Here is a 13,121-nt window from a genome sequence, read left to right as displayed (position 1 = left end):
TTGTTTGCCTTCACGTTCGCGTCTTCGTTCAGCCGTCGTCTTCGTTCACCGTTCGCGTTCACTCGCCGTTCACCGTTCGAGTTCGCATTCGCGTTCGTCTGGAAGCCTCGTTGCTCTCCTTCAAACTCTGCGACCAACCCGCGCGCTCCACCTAGCCGTCTAACTGCTCTCTTTTGTCGCCGCCGTGAGTTCCCTAAACCCGCCACCAGACAATACACTCACAACACCAATACTTTGCTTCAAACTCTGCAACTTCTGATTTCTATTACACTAAGTACTATTTGATTTGGTAGTGGTTTGGATTTTTTTCATAGACTGAATTAAATTATACAATAGTTATGTTCCCTTCTCTATCACATTGATATTAAGCTTTGAATTCTCTTATTTCGTTTTAATTTTACCGCACTCAACATGTTTGATGAAATGCTTTAACCATATTTCTGTTTGGTTTTATAATTTCTAGCTTTTAGAAACTTAGTAAGTTGATTGCTTGTGAAATTAGAATAATTGGATCTTAGTAATTAGGAAATTTTATCTGTACAAAGAGCATCTTTGCAGAAAACATATTAGCGTGATGATTCCACTTGCATTAGTGTTATTCTAGTAAATTTTAACTGTTATTGTGAACTTGTTAATTTGTTAATTGTTCTTGTGTTGTTGTTCTGTTGTTCTTCTGTTATTTTTAATTTTTTTTTGTTTTTGTTGTGATTTTCTGTTCTTGAACTTGATAAGTTGATAATTTGCTAAATTGTTGGGCTGCTGTTGTTTTAATTTGCTAAATTGTCAGGTTGCTGCGATTTAATTTGTTGGATTTTCTATTTAGGTCTTGTTCTTGTTTATTTGCTAAATTCTTGTTGTGTATTTATCGTTGTCTTTGAGATTATTGCTGGATATTGGTGATCATTGATTTATTATATGTTTCATGTTTTCATTGTTTTCTTCTTCTGAAGGAAAATAATTCTGTTTTATTATGTTGTTCTGCTGTTTTTGTTTTGTTTTAGAAATCAATTTTTTGTGATCAATGCTCATACTCTGAATGTTGTTCTGTTTTGTTTTAAGGCTGTGTTTGGAAGAGGTGATTGATTTCTGACTGTTGTTTTGTTTTTGTTTTAAGGCTGTGTGTTGTGTTCAATTTTCATTTTGTAGGAAATTCTGAGGTATATAAGAATTAAGAAGGAAGACTATTTCAACGGTATTACTCTGTTGATTCTGGTCAGCTACAAGCTTGAACATAGAATTGAAGAGAGAAACCCTTTATTATTTCATCATTGGCCTATTTTTGGCATTGCATATCATTGTAGTTTGTTTATTCATAGAACTAGTTGTTTATGATCCTCTTTTGAAATTAAAAAATGCAGTAGAAGAGTGTTTAGAACCAGTTGCTTTATTCATTGAATTTTTATAGAATCAGGTCTTTATTATAAAACAGTTTTTTCGATTGAACCATGATTGAATTGGTTGAACCGATTGAACCAGTAAATCAGTAATTAGAGCGGTTTGATTATCGGTTCGGTTTTCAGAACCTTGACTTTTACTTATGTCTGTGCAATACTGACTCTTATCCGTTTCCATTTTCTAATTTTGCCACTCTTATTTTACTGACTCTTTTCTTCTTCTCCCTATTCTTTTTTGAAAAAGCGACCAGAGCGATCTAAATTCTAAACCCCCCTAGCGTTGGTTGCGTTTCTGGAGAGAAAAAAAAGAAAAGGAAGAAATGCCTCGGGAGATCATAACGCTTCAGGTAGGGCAATGCGGCAACCAGATCGGCATGGAGTTCTGGAAGCAGCTCTGCCTCGAGCATGGCATCAGCAAAGATGGCATCCTCGAAGACTTCGCCACTCAGGTCTCACTTCATACCAATTCCCCTTTTCACTTCCCTCTTACAAAACCTTACTATCAAGCTATCATTTTTTCTTATCAATTCGAACTGCGGGTTGTTTGTTTCAATATCAATAGCACACAACTTCCAATTCACACTAGAATCTCATCTCAGTGACTAATAAATGCTTTATGTGTTGAACTGTTACTTAGTTTAGGTTAGGTTAGGTTATGTTACTACTTACTTGTGTAGTATGGAGTGTGTTATTGTGATTGGTGCAGTGTGGTTCTACGTTGACTTGTTTTGGTGAAATTGCTGCAGGGTGGTGACCGGAAAGATGTGTTCTTCTATCAGGCTGATGATCAGCATTACATACCACGAGCTCTGCTCATCGACTTGGAGCCTCGAGTTATTAATGGCATTCAAAATAGTGACTACCGTAATCTCTACAACCATGAGAACATCTTTGTCTCGGACCACGGAGGCGGTGCGGGAAACAATTGGGCTAGTGGATACCATCAGGTTTGCCACTACTAGTCATAAATTGTCCCACAATCATGATTTGCACGCATATCATCCTAGAACCGAGGATTATTGTTGTTTATGAGTAGTTTATAGCAAGTATTACTTTTGTGGGGTGAAAGAATGCTTAGCTATTGTTGTGGTTGCATTTGATCAGGGAAAGAATGTTGAAGAGGACATAATGGACATGATTGACAGAGAAGCAGATGGCAGTGACAGTCTCGAGGGTTTTGTTCTGTGTCATTCAATTGCTGGAGGAACAGGCTCAGGTTTCTTTCCATCTCTTCTCTATCTTAAAAAATCCCATAGGATCCATCTTTTATTCCTTTTTGTTATTGAGCATTTGTGGAGTTGGTTCATCTGAAAAGCTAAAGATTTGTGAAATGTTTGACTTAATTTTTCCCTTGATGCATAGTTTACATTCAAACAAAAGTTAAACTAATCTCACCCTTAAGAAAAGAAATTGAACAAGTCTGCACCTTTTAGCTTATTGTGAAAAAATTGCCTGTACAACATAATGTTTGGGTTCCCCGATGATCCTTGAACTTACTTCATACCAGAGAAGACTGGATATTTTTCAAGTACATCTCAGTGGTGTACCTTTTTTTTAATTATTATTTCTTAAAATATCCTTGCTTTTGTACTAGTTGCTTATCTTACTTGAATGCAGGTATGGGCTCATACTTGTTGGAGACCCTAAATGATCGCTACAGCAAAAAATTGGTTCAGACATACAGTGTGTTTCCTAACCAAATGGAGACAAGTGATGTGGTGGTGCAACCATACAATTCGCTGTTAACACTCAAGCGACTAAAGCTTAATGCAGACTGTGTTGTAGTTCTTGACAATACTGCATTGAATAGGATTGCTGTGGAACGGCTTCATTTGTCGAACCCAACATTTGCTCAAACTAATTCCTTAGTTTCTACAGTGATGTCTGCCAGCACAACCACTCTTCGGTATCCAGGATACATGAATAATGATTTGGTTGGTCTTCTTGCCTCATTGATTCCCACGCCAAGATGCCATTTTCTAATGACAGGATATACCCCTTTGACAGTGGAGCGTCAGGTGAGACCATTGTATCTGTTTTTCTCTTATAAGTTATCTTTGAAAAATAAAATATTAGTCTAGTTAATGTCTTGTAAATTTTTCTGTTGTTAACTTGTTGGACTTGAAGAATCTTACAGAGAATCATTGAATTAATCTCACTATCTTACACACTATCTCTCCTCTTTTCTCCCATTTTACCCTCCTTTTGTAATTTAATTAGGATATAGATAAGTTGCTGCCTAATTATGATTTCCTATTACACTTCAATGGAACATTTAAAAGTTTGATGATATCTACTTGCAGGCTAATGTAATTCGTAAAACCACTGTACTCGATGTTATGAGAAGACTTTTGCAGGTATAATTACTACATGAACAAAGCGTCAAACAAAATTCCTGTGTGTTCTACCTACTGAAACATCAATTCAATTGACAGGCAAAGAATATTATGGTGTCTTCATATGCTCGGACGAAAGATGCCAGCCAAGCAAAATATATATCAATTCTGAATATCATTCAAGGAGAAGTTGACCCAACTCAGGTATGATAAGCAGCATTAATAGTCATCTAGCTGTTTGGCCTTGTGAAAAAATTTTGCTTTCCAAGATCAAATTTTCTTAAAAAAGTAGTGAGAGCGATTTTGTGGAAGTCAGTTTTGTCTAAGCATCCTTATCCTTGAGAATTTAAAATGAGCTTATTTGAAACTTAAAATGACATTTCTTTCTGATTTTTTTCCCCTGATAAATGAAATTTGTAGGTGCAGCCTGCTTTGATTGACTTGTTCATAGCTAAAAATATGGTTCCAATATACAAGTATTTTAACAGTTTATTTCTCTGGGTTTAGGTTCATGAAAGTTTACAGAGGATTCGTGAAAGAAAGCTAGTGAACTTTATTGAGTGGGGTCCTGCAAGTATTCAGGTCTCTCTCTCTCTCTCTCTCTCTCTCTCTCTCTCTCTCTCTCTCTTGTGTTGTGGCAGTGCAAATTGAAGTTTTAGGCTTTTAGCAGCTGCATCAATTTGTCTCCTTTATATCCCTCTCTCTCTCTCTCTCTCTCTCTCTCTCTCTCTCTCTCTCTCTGTTGTTATTGTTGTTGTTTCTGCAAAATCTGCTTTCAATTTATGTGATTGTATTGGAGAAAAACCAACATACCTTATGAAAATGCTTAGAAGTCTGAAGTTAGATAACAAGAAATCAGTTAGGAAATAACATAATATCATCCGTTTTATAGGTCAGTGGTCTTATGTTGGCAAACCATACTAGCATCCGACATCTTTTCAGTAGGTGTTTGAGCCAGTACGAGAAGTTGAGAAAGAAACAAGCCTTTCTAGATAACTACCGGAAGTTCCCAATGTTTGCTGTAAGTGCCAATTTCATGTGTACAATCTGATCAGTCTTTTGAACTCCACTGCTGCGTCTGTTAAATATGCTTTTGGTTTGTACCACCTTCTTGTAGATTCTTGTTATTCAAATCTAATATCAATGAAAAATGTACAGGATAATGATCTCTCAGAATTTGATGAATCAAGGGATGAAGTTGAGGCTTTGGTTGATGAATATAAGGCCTGCGAGTCCCCAGATTATGTCAAATGGGGAATGGAGGTAGATTCTCTACTAGCCAACTTCCAATTTTAAGTTCATGTAGCATATTGCAAATGGGTTTCATTTATTTATTTATTTTTCTTATTAGGACATGAACAATATGCTAACAGCAGAAGGCAGTGCTACATGATCCCTAGATCCAATATTAGTAGTGTGAAGACTCCATGCAATCCAAGGTAAGTTAATTTTTTAGGATTTGACTCGTCGTAAAATCATTCAACAATTTACACTTGGGGAGAAGAATACAATGTCAATGATAATTTATAAACACATGCGTGACCTCGCATACACTTCCTTGTAGTGCAAAATGAGAGGCCAACAAATGTCTAAGATACTTCTCACAATCCTGAACCAAATTATTGCGGGCACTACTATAAGGGAGGGAACTGAAGACTTTTATGTAAAGCTGGGAGAGGTTTCTGATGAGCATTTTCAACTGTTTTGGGGCTTCTATGGTTTGCAGTGTGATAATTTTGGTTTGTACGGTCTGTTGATAATCATTTGGACATCCAACCAAGCGAGAATTAGTACAGATTCTCACTGTATTAATTCGTTTTAGGAATGTATTATATGATTGATTGATCACTGATGCTTAGGAAATTAGGAATCACATTTTATTATCTGGATCTTAGGTATCTGTAAGCTAATCTCGGTGCTACTTTCGAATGAATGTTGAAATATTTAAATTGATGCGGTGCATAGATTTACTTGATTCAGATTTGCATGTTATACGGTCCTCTTGAAACTGTTCTTGAGTTCCTCGATTATGAACACCGTGATTGGTGATGTTTGTCTCTTATTAAATTTCGAAAGGGACTTCAATTCCAACTTTCAGGTAAAAAAGGAAAAAGAAATCCATTTTATTATGGTGAACCAATAATACCCTATGTATTTTTATTTACATAGTTCTCAAAATGTAATGCAAGAATATTGAATGCTTGGATTGGGTGGCGTGATTCATTCCCGAAAAGTCATATCGTGAGTTATGGGCACATGGCATGTTTCTCCTTGCATGTTCACTGTTCAGTTCACCGTTACACATGCCATTAGTTATGGTGTTTTTTCATGTTCAAACATAAACATATTTTGCAATAAACCAGAATGGAGAATATAAAAGAGTCTTTCCTTTTGCTTACATGCTGAAGAACACGTAAGAACAGAGATTTCTCGGGATACCACTTGCAAATATACATTTGCAGCTCTGGTTGGAAAAAATTTCAATCCACCATTAATTGCCGACCCTGATCCATCCTAGAGATTAATAAACCGAAGTAGTTGACCAATCTAAGAGAAGAGAAAAATGGGTCAAAACTGCCAAAACGCTAGAAAGCGGAGGAAACAGGAAATCCAAAGCAACTTAGACTATATACTTTTTTCTTAAACAGACCCATAAAGTACATCAAAATCAGTCAATTTAGGAAATATAAATCAAGAGTAAACAAAAACTCGGTGAATATTCTAATATAAATTTGACTGATAGGAAAAACAGAAGAGGTAACTACCACATGGCCCTTGTTAGCGGCAAATCAAAAGAACGTGCCGTAGTTGTAAGTGGTCCCCATATTAGAAGGAAGAAAGACACTCAAGTATTTACAAAATCAGTTCACTCACTACAATTGAGTTTCTATATAAATGTGATATCATATCAGTGTATGCTGATCACATAGTATGAAATTGATACTTGGTTTTGGGGTTCTGAAGTTTCCACATTGTCTCAGCCTCTCTTGACAGTATTGGTTGTGAAAGCACCCAAGAAGAGAAGAAAAGAAAATGACATTTCTCATAGCTCTTTCTTCTTCTTCATCAGGTGTTTTGGCCTTATATACTCTTCTTCTTGCCATCTTTCAACCAGCTATTATTGAAGCCCAATCCCTTTCTCCTGCTCCCACCAGCGATGGTGACTATCCCTTTTCTTATCTCCTTTTTCATTTGATTTCTGAGTGTAAGGTTGCCTTCAAAGGCATTGCATTTGGAATTGTGTTAGAAAAATGTTATAATTAATTAATGTGTTTGCTATTAAACAGGTACTTCAATAGACCAAGGAATTGCCTACGTGCTTATGCTTGTGGCATTGGTTCTCACATACCTCGTCCACCCTCTGAATACCTCTTTCTACAATTTGTGAATTATCCGTTTCCCTACTCTCTTGTATTTTTACCCTCAGAAACTGAACATAGTAGGGATCGATGGTTTTTAATTTCCCATGCTCTTATGCTGAATTGTTGATGCCTGGGGTTGTTATCAATGTGTTTAATGCGATGCTAATTTTATTCTTTTTTAGTTGCTAATACCGTTCATACCGTTTCAATGTTTATAATTTAAACTAATTAAAAATCCATCAGCATAATCTAAGAGAGTAAAATCTAAAACAATATAGTTAAAAGGTTATGACCTTCTGTACATTTTTGCTCTTTGAAATATTTCACATAGAAAAAATAGCCAGCTTCGAATTTTAAATGTTACTACTTTCATGTTCAAGCGTATGTTGCCACTTTAAAATCGTTCATATGTGTCTTCATTTAGAACGAACTTCTTCATTGACAAAAAACAAGTTGAAACCTCAAAACAGAATTGTTTGATAATTTAACTTGTTCGACTAAATTATTATCTAATGATCTTTAACTACCAACTTCACATGAAGACAACTGCACCGAAATTTCCAACAAAAAAAGAGAACAAATTCTATGAAAAACTGTATCTTTTACAACATTCACAAACAGATCTACAGATCTTAAACTTTCGGCCAGTAAATGAATTGGATTTATGACAATGTAACAAAGATGTACTATCACAAGAATTTTGTGAATTCGTAGTATTTATTCTATAAAAAGAAAAGAGAACCACCTATTTTTCACTGCAAGCTTATCACTCTCCAGTTAGAAGCCGACTCATGGTCTCAAATTGTACAAAGGCACTTATTGACTTTCCTTTAAAAAACGTTGCAGATGCAATAACTAAAAAAAAAAAATGTAAAAACCGTGTATCCAAAAGAAAGTCCTATGCATGTGGAGGACAATTAATGGATCATTCCATCGTCACTTATTAGGAGGTGCCAACTGCAGCATGTTCTGTTTTGCCAGTTGACCCTGACTTATTGATATGTCAGAAACATCCTTGGTCTTCTGGGATCTAGTTTGGTGTCTTTGATGTATTCTACACTATTACGCTATAACTTCAAATAGAATTCGAAGTTTTGAACCACTCCAGCAAATAAGACTCAATGATGAATGCAAGTATATGTTACGATGGAGTCTTTCTGTCTTCGATGCAAGGCATGCTTGACAACTTCATAGAAGGAGACAACTATACCAACTGATGGACCTGCGCGGCCTACACGGGGACCAACACCTGTGAATAGCCCTCTCAACCCTCCATCCCTGTCCCAAGAAGAAATGTTCCAACGTCAGTCCAAAGCTTATGTGCTAAATGTAATGATATGGGGGACCAGTCATCAGGTTAAAAAAATGCACCTACCTCCAAATCTCTCTGTGTTGTTCTTGTTGTCATCTTTAATGCCCCTTCACGATCCTTCTGTGAAAATGCAAAAGGGATCATGTTAGACAACATGGAATACTCAAAGGCTCAAACTATGTGTTCATTATTAATGTGCAGTAATTAAATGCATACGTTCTAAAATAAAAATTAGTAATTGGGACGGGGAAAAAGAATTACAGCAAACCATTACGAAAAGTTAATGCAAAGAATAATTTTTAATCATCATGCATTAAAGAGGGTCAATTATGCAACTATACAGGTTTGTCTGAGACAAACCAAACCTCAACAGCTTACTAATGCATAAATATTCCAGCTGCATTGCACTTGCATTCAAATTTTCATCATTTTCTAAATCCAATGAACATAATAATGCATATAAAGATGGACATTTGAAAAGTGTCCCCAAAGACCCAAAAATAATCATTGAATAAATCCATATTACTTGTATACATGCATATCTAATTGTGTCTACGGCTTAGCTAACTGGAGTTAATAGCCAAATCAGCATAATGATGCTGCAAGTTTGATTTTAGCCAGCAATTTGTGCTGTATCTAATTTCAGCTAGTTAGCTACTTCTATTGATGAGCTACCCAACCCGGTCAGGAGCCTGTCTTGGCTGGTCAAACAGGTAAACACTAGTGCTAGTCTGCCTGGCAGACCTGACTAGAGGTCTGTCCTGGCTGGCAAGACACTAGGGCCAGTCTGCCCAGCCTGACTTTGCTAGAGGCTTGTCCTGGCCACCCAGGCTCTAGGGCTACTCTGCCTGGTCAGACCCGACCAAGGGTGTCTCCTGGCCGGCCAGACACTAGGGCCAGTCTGCCTGACCTTATTCGGCCAAAAGCCTGCCTTGGCCGGCAAAACACTAGGGCCACTCGGCCCTGCCTGACCCAGGCAGCGTCCTGTCCTGGCTTAGTTATCATCTAAAAGCTTAGTTTTAAGAAACCACCTCTATTTGTCGTCGAGTTTTTGCCACATCAAGTGGACATGTGGCAGCAGCTGTGACAGTTCCTGCAACAAAACCAGCAGTAAAATTTGCCCCAAGGATAGTGGCTGCTGTTGCTTCATCACCCCTAAGGCCAAGAAGTTTTTTCCTTATCTGTAAAGAAGCTGTATGGTCAAAAATAAAATAAATCAAACAAGCAATACATTTTATTCATTGAATATAGAAATCCTACTGGCTCAAGGGTTAACCAGCAAATCCAGTGTAAGGAACATCGCGAGAAAGTTGAGCACCAAGGCCAGTCCACCAATAACAGTATCTATGTACTGTTAGAAAAACATAATCAAAACCACAATAATTATTAATCGAGGTAACAAAAATTATAACAGATATAATCATGTGCAACAGTAATAGCATACTAACTCCTTTGTAAAAGACATGTTGGAGAGATCTACCATAAAACGTATTAACTCAGAATGAAAAGAGAGAAAAATGCCAGAAGAGCACTTACAACTTTGAAGTCTCTCTGTACCCCTGATTGGGTTGATGGCTCCAATCAATGTCTTAAAAACCCCTGGAGGCTTCCCAATTCCAGTTGCTTTAAATGCTTAAACATAGAGATATAAACTCAAAACACTTTAGAGGAGCTATTAAGAATCTGTAGCAAAATCATGCAATGAATCCACATTTTAGGATTTCAAATCAACTACCTGCATGCGTGTCCTTGCAAGCTCTACAGGATAACACGAAACACAAGCCAATGAACGTGCAACTGATCCAGCAACTAATGGAACATAAGGTGTTAAGTTTGGAGCATTCTGAGTAGTAAACTCCTCCATGAAGTTGCGAAAGATGTCATAACAAGGCATATAAATCCCAACCTGTTGGACAACGAAAAATATAAGGGCATTAGCATGTAACTATATGTTGGACAAAACAGATTGTAGGCAAAGTATGAAGCAGAAAACGGATTTCCAAAAGGAAAGGGAGCTTACAGTTGGCACAGCCAATGCTAAACTTGCACTTGTGCCTCTCCATAATCTTATAAACCCTTCCTGCATAAATTCACTCCTGTGAACCCACTTATAGTAAGTTATTTTCATGGAAAGTACAAGATAAATACAAATAACTTCAATTCAAAAACGAATCCATTTCAGTGTTTGCTACATAGCTTTTATCATACCTTTTTGGCGATGATATTATCAGTTATATCAAAAAATTAAGGAACATTTAATTGAATTGAATCGAAATGATAAGATTGGAGGTAGTAACTAACCTGACGAGCAACTTTGTGAAGGACATCTAGCGTGCCTTTATAGCAGTTACAGCCGGAATGACATGGCGGCGGCGCGGCAGCAGAGGTTGAAAGAGATTGACAAACGGCGTTCGGTTGAAGACAGATGTAGTGGTAGCGATAGGGAACCCCGGCAGCCTGTGCTTGCAGCCTTGTCTTGGCAACATCGAGGGGATTAACGATTATGGCGGAGATGACAGCAGCACCGGCGGCGGAGAAGGCCCTCTCTCCAATACTCAATTCCGCATCGGAAGAAGATGAAGACGAGGGTGACATTGGTTTCTTTCAAAATCAACCACATTGGTTTCTAATTGTTGTTAGCGAAAGCGCGATATTCGATTGAGGGCGGGCACCTAATTAAGTCCTAACATTTGGTCACTGCCTCACGTTCAGAATATACTAAGGTGTGTTTGGGTTCACTTTGGAGGCACAAAAGTTCGGCTGAGTGTCTTGAACGCTTTAATTTTATCTTTGGTAATCTTTTAGAATCCTGAACTTCAGAAATGTTTTTATTTCTGAAGGTATATCCATGTTTAGCAAAAAATTCTAGCTTCTTCAGTTTAAATTAAAAAAGACTGATTATTGTTGAGAAATTAGGTTAAAAAATTTTTTTTCTATCAATTTTATCCTTTATTTTCTTTCATAAAAATATAAGTAATTATATAATTTTTACAATAATTTTTTGTGTATTTTTTTTGTTTCAATTTTTTTCATCTTAGATTTGTTTCAATCACTTATAAGATAAATATTTTATTTTTTTATTATTTTTAATATTTTTTTCATATTTTGATTTGTATGTTTTTTATTATATTTTTTATTTATATGATAAATATCTTTATATTAATATTTTAGTATTCTAATGTTATTTTTTTTAGTATTATGAAATTATATTTTTATTATTTTTTATTCGTATGACAACTATTATTATTGATATAAATTCTTATTTTTTTAATTTTTATGATATTTTTATTATTTTTTATTTATATAAATTCTTTTTTTATTTTATATTGTACTATATTGATTTTGTGTATACATTTTTTTATTTGGTTTTATTCATATAAATTTTATTTACTTATTATAATTTTTTGTTCATATGATATATGTTGTTGGTTGTAGTTATTATATATTATGTTTGTTTGAATTTTTTTTCATTTTTTATTGTACTTCTCACGGTACTTTATTTTCTTTTTTATTATATATTAATTATAAATAACAAAAGAGTCACAAATAATAAAAATTTATAATCCAAAATAATACTAAATTAAAGAGTACGAACCGTATTAAAAAAAATTATAGAAGATTTTTTTTGTTTGACATTATAAAATGTTTAATACTTTCTTTCATATTTTTATTTTTATTGTATTTATTTTATTTATATGATAAATATTTTTTATATTATTTTTTTAATGTTCTGCTTTTTCATGTATATTATTATTTCTTATTGTTTTTTAGTTCATATGAATTCTTTTATGATATTTCTTATTATTTTTATATATTTTATTGGTGTTTTTGAGTAGTATAATCCAAACAACATTTATTTTACTATAATCCATTTTGATATAAATATTGCCAAACAAAAATTACGTTAATACAAACTTATTTTTCATCCAAATCAAGTTTGCAAAATCAATTTTATGCAAACGGTCAAACACACACGTACATCTTGGAATTTAACGCTAAGCAAGTTAAGGGATTTTTTTAGAATAATTCTCCACGTACAAGCGTTTTCCCGTACAAGCCATTTATATTCATGTGTTTCAAGCCGTTACTGCACGTTCTTTTTCTTCTTCTTGTTGCACGTTCTTCTTTCTCTTCTTCTTCTTCTTATCTCCTTCTTCTTATCGTCGTCGCCAACACCACCACTTCCTCTTCCTCCTCTTTCTCTTTCTTTTTTTATTAGAATTTCTTCCAGTTAATTTTTGGCGTTTTGAGTAGGATCGCCAAGAGAATGAACTGTTAGAGTTTCACCCTCCGTCAGATTGAATGACCACGAACAATGGCGTTTGATCTAGAGTAGAGGAGATCAATGATCACGGACAATCACTTTGATCACATACGGCCTGTTATAGAAAAAGATCATCTACAAGCAAAGAAGATAGTAGTACCAGAGTTAATTTAGAAAGACAAAGCAACTCCAACTCTCAACTCTATCCTTAAAGTTTAGCACCCTATTATAATAATCTCACAAATAATTATCTATCAACCTTCTGGTCTGCCTGACTAAGACCTGCAAAATTATTTAGAAGATGATGAACTTACATTCATTTAACTAAAAGAAAGAAATAAATAAAGAAAAAAAGAAGAAAAAAATACAGCATTAGAGGAAATATTTTTCTGTATTTGCAGTAAATTTGGGTGTAACACGAAGATATTTGGATGTATTTTTAAGAATTTTGGG

General features: G+C 35.2%; 2 pseudogenes; one reads left to right on the top strand and one right to left on the bottom strand.

Annotated features, from left to right (window-relative positions):
- The first annotated feature begins 1,638 nt into the window (after positions 1-1,638).
- LOC107478407 (tubulin gamma-1 chain-like) lies at positions 1,639-5,150 on the top strand (annotated as a pseudogene).
- Positions 5,151-7,790: 2,640 nt separating this feature from the next.
- On the bottom strand, positions 7,791-11,159 carry LOC107478409 (mitochondrial carrier protein MTM1-like; annotated as a pseudogene).
- Between the last annotated feature and the right edge of the window lie 1,962 nt (positions 11,160-13,121).

Source organism: Arachis duranensis, chromosome 3 (genome assembly GCF_000817695.3).
Source record: "Arachis duranensis cultivar V14167 chromosome 3, aradu.V14167.gnm2.J7QH, whole genome shotgun sequence".
Classification (NCBI taxonomy): Eukaryota; Viridiplantae; Streptophyta; class Magnoliopsida; order Fabales; family Fabaceae; genus Arachis; species Arachis duranensis.
Note: the sequence above shows the minus strand (reverse complement) of the source record. Positions and strands in the feature narration are given on the sequence as shown.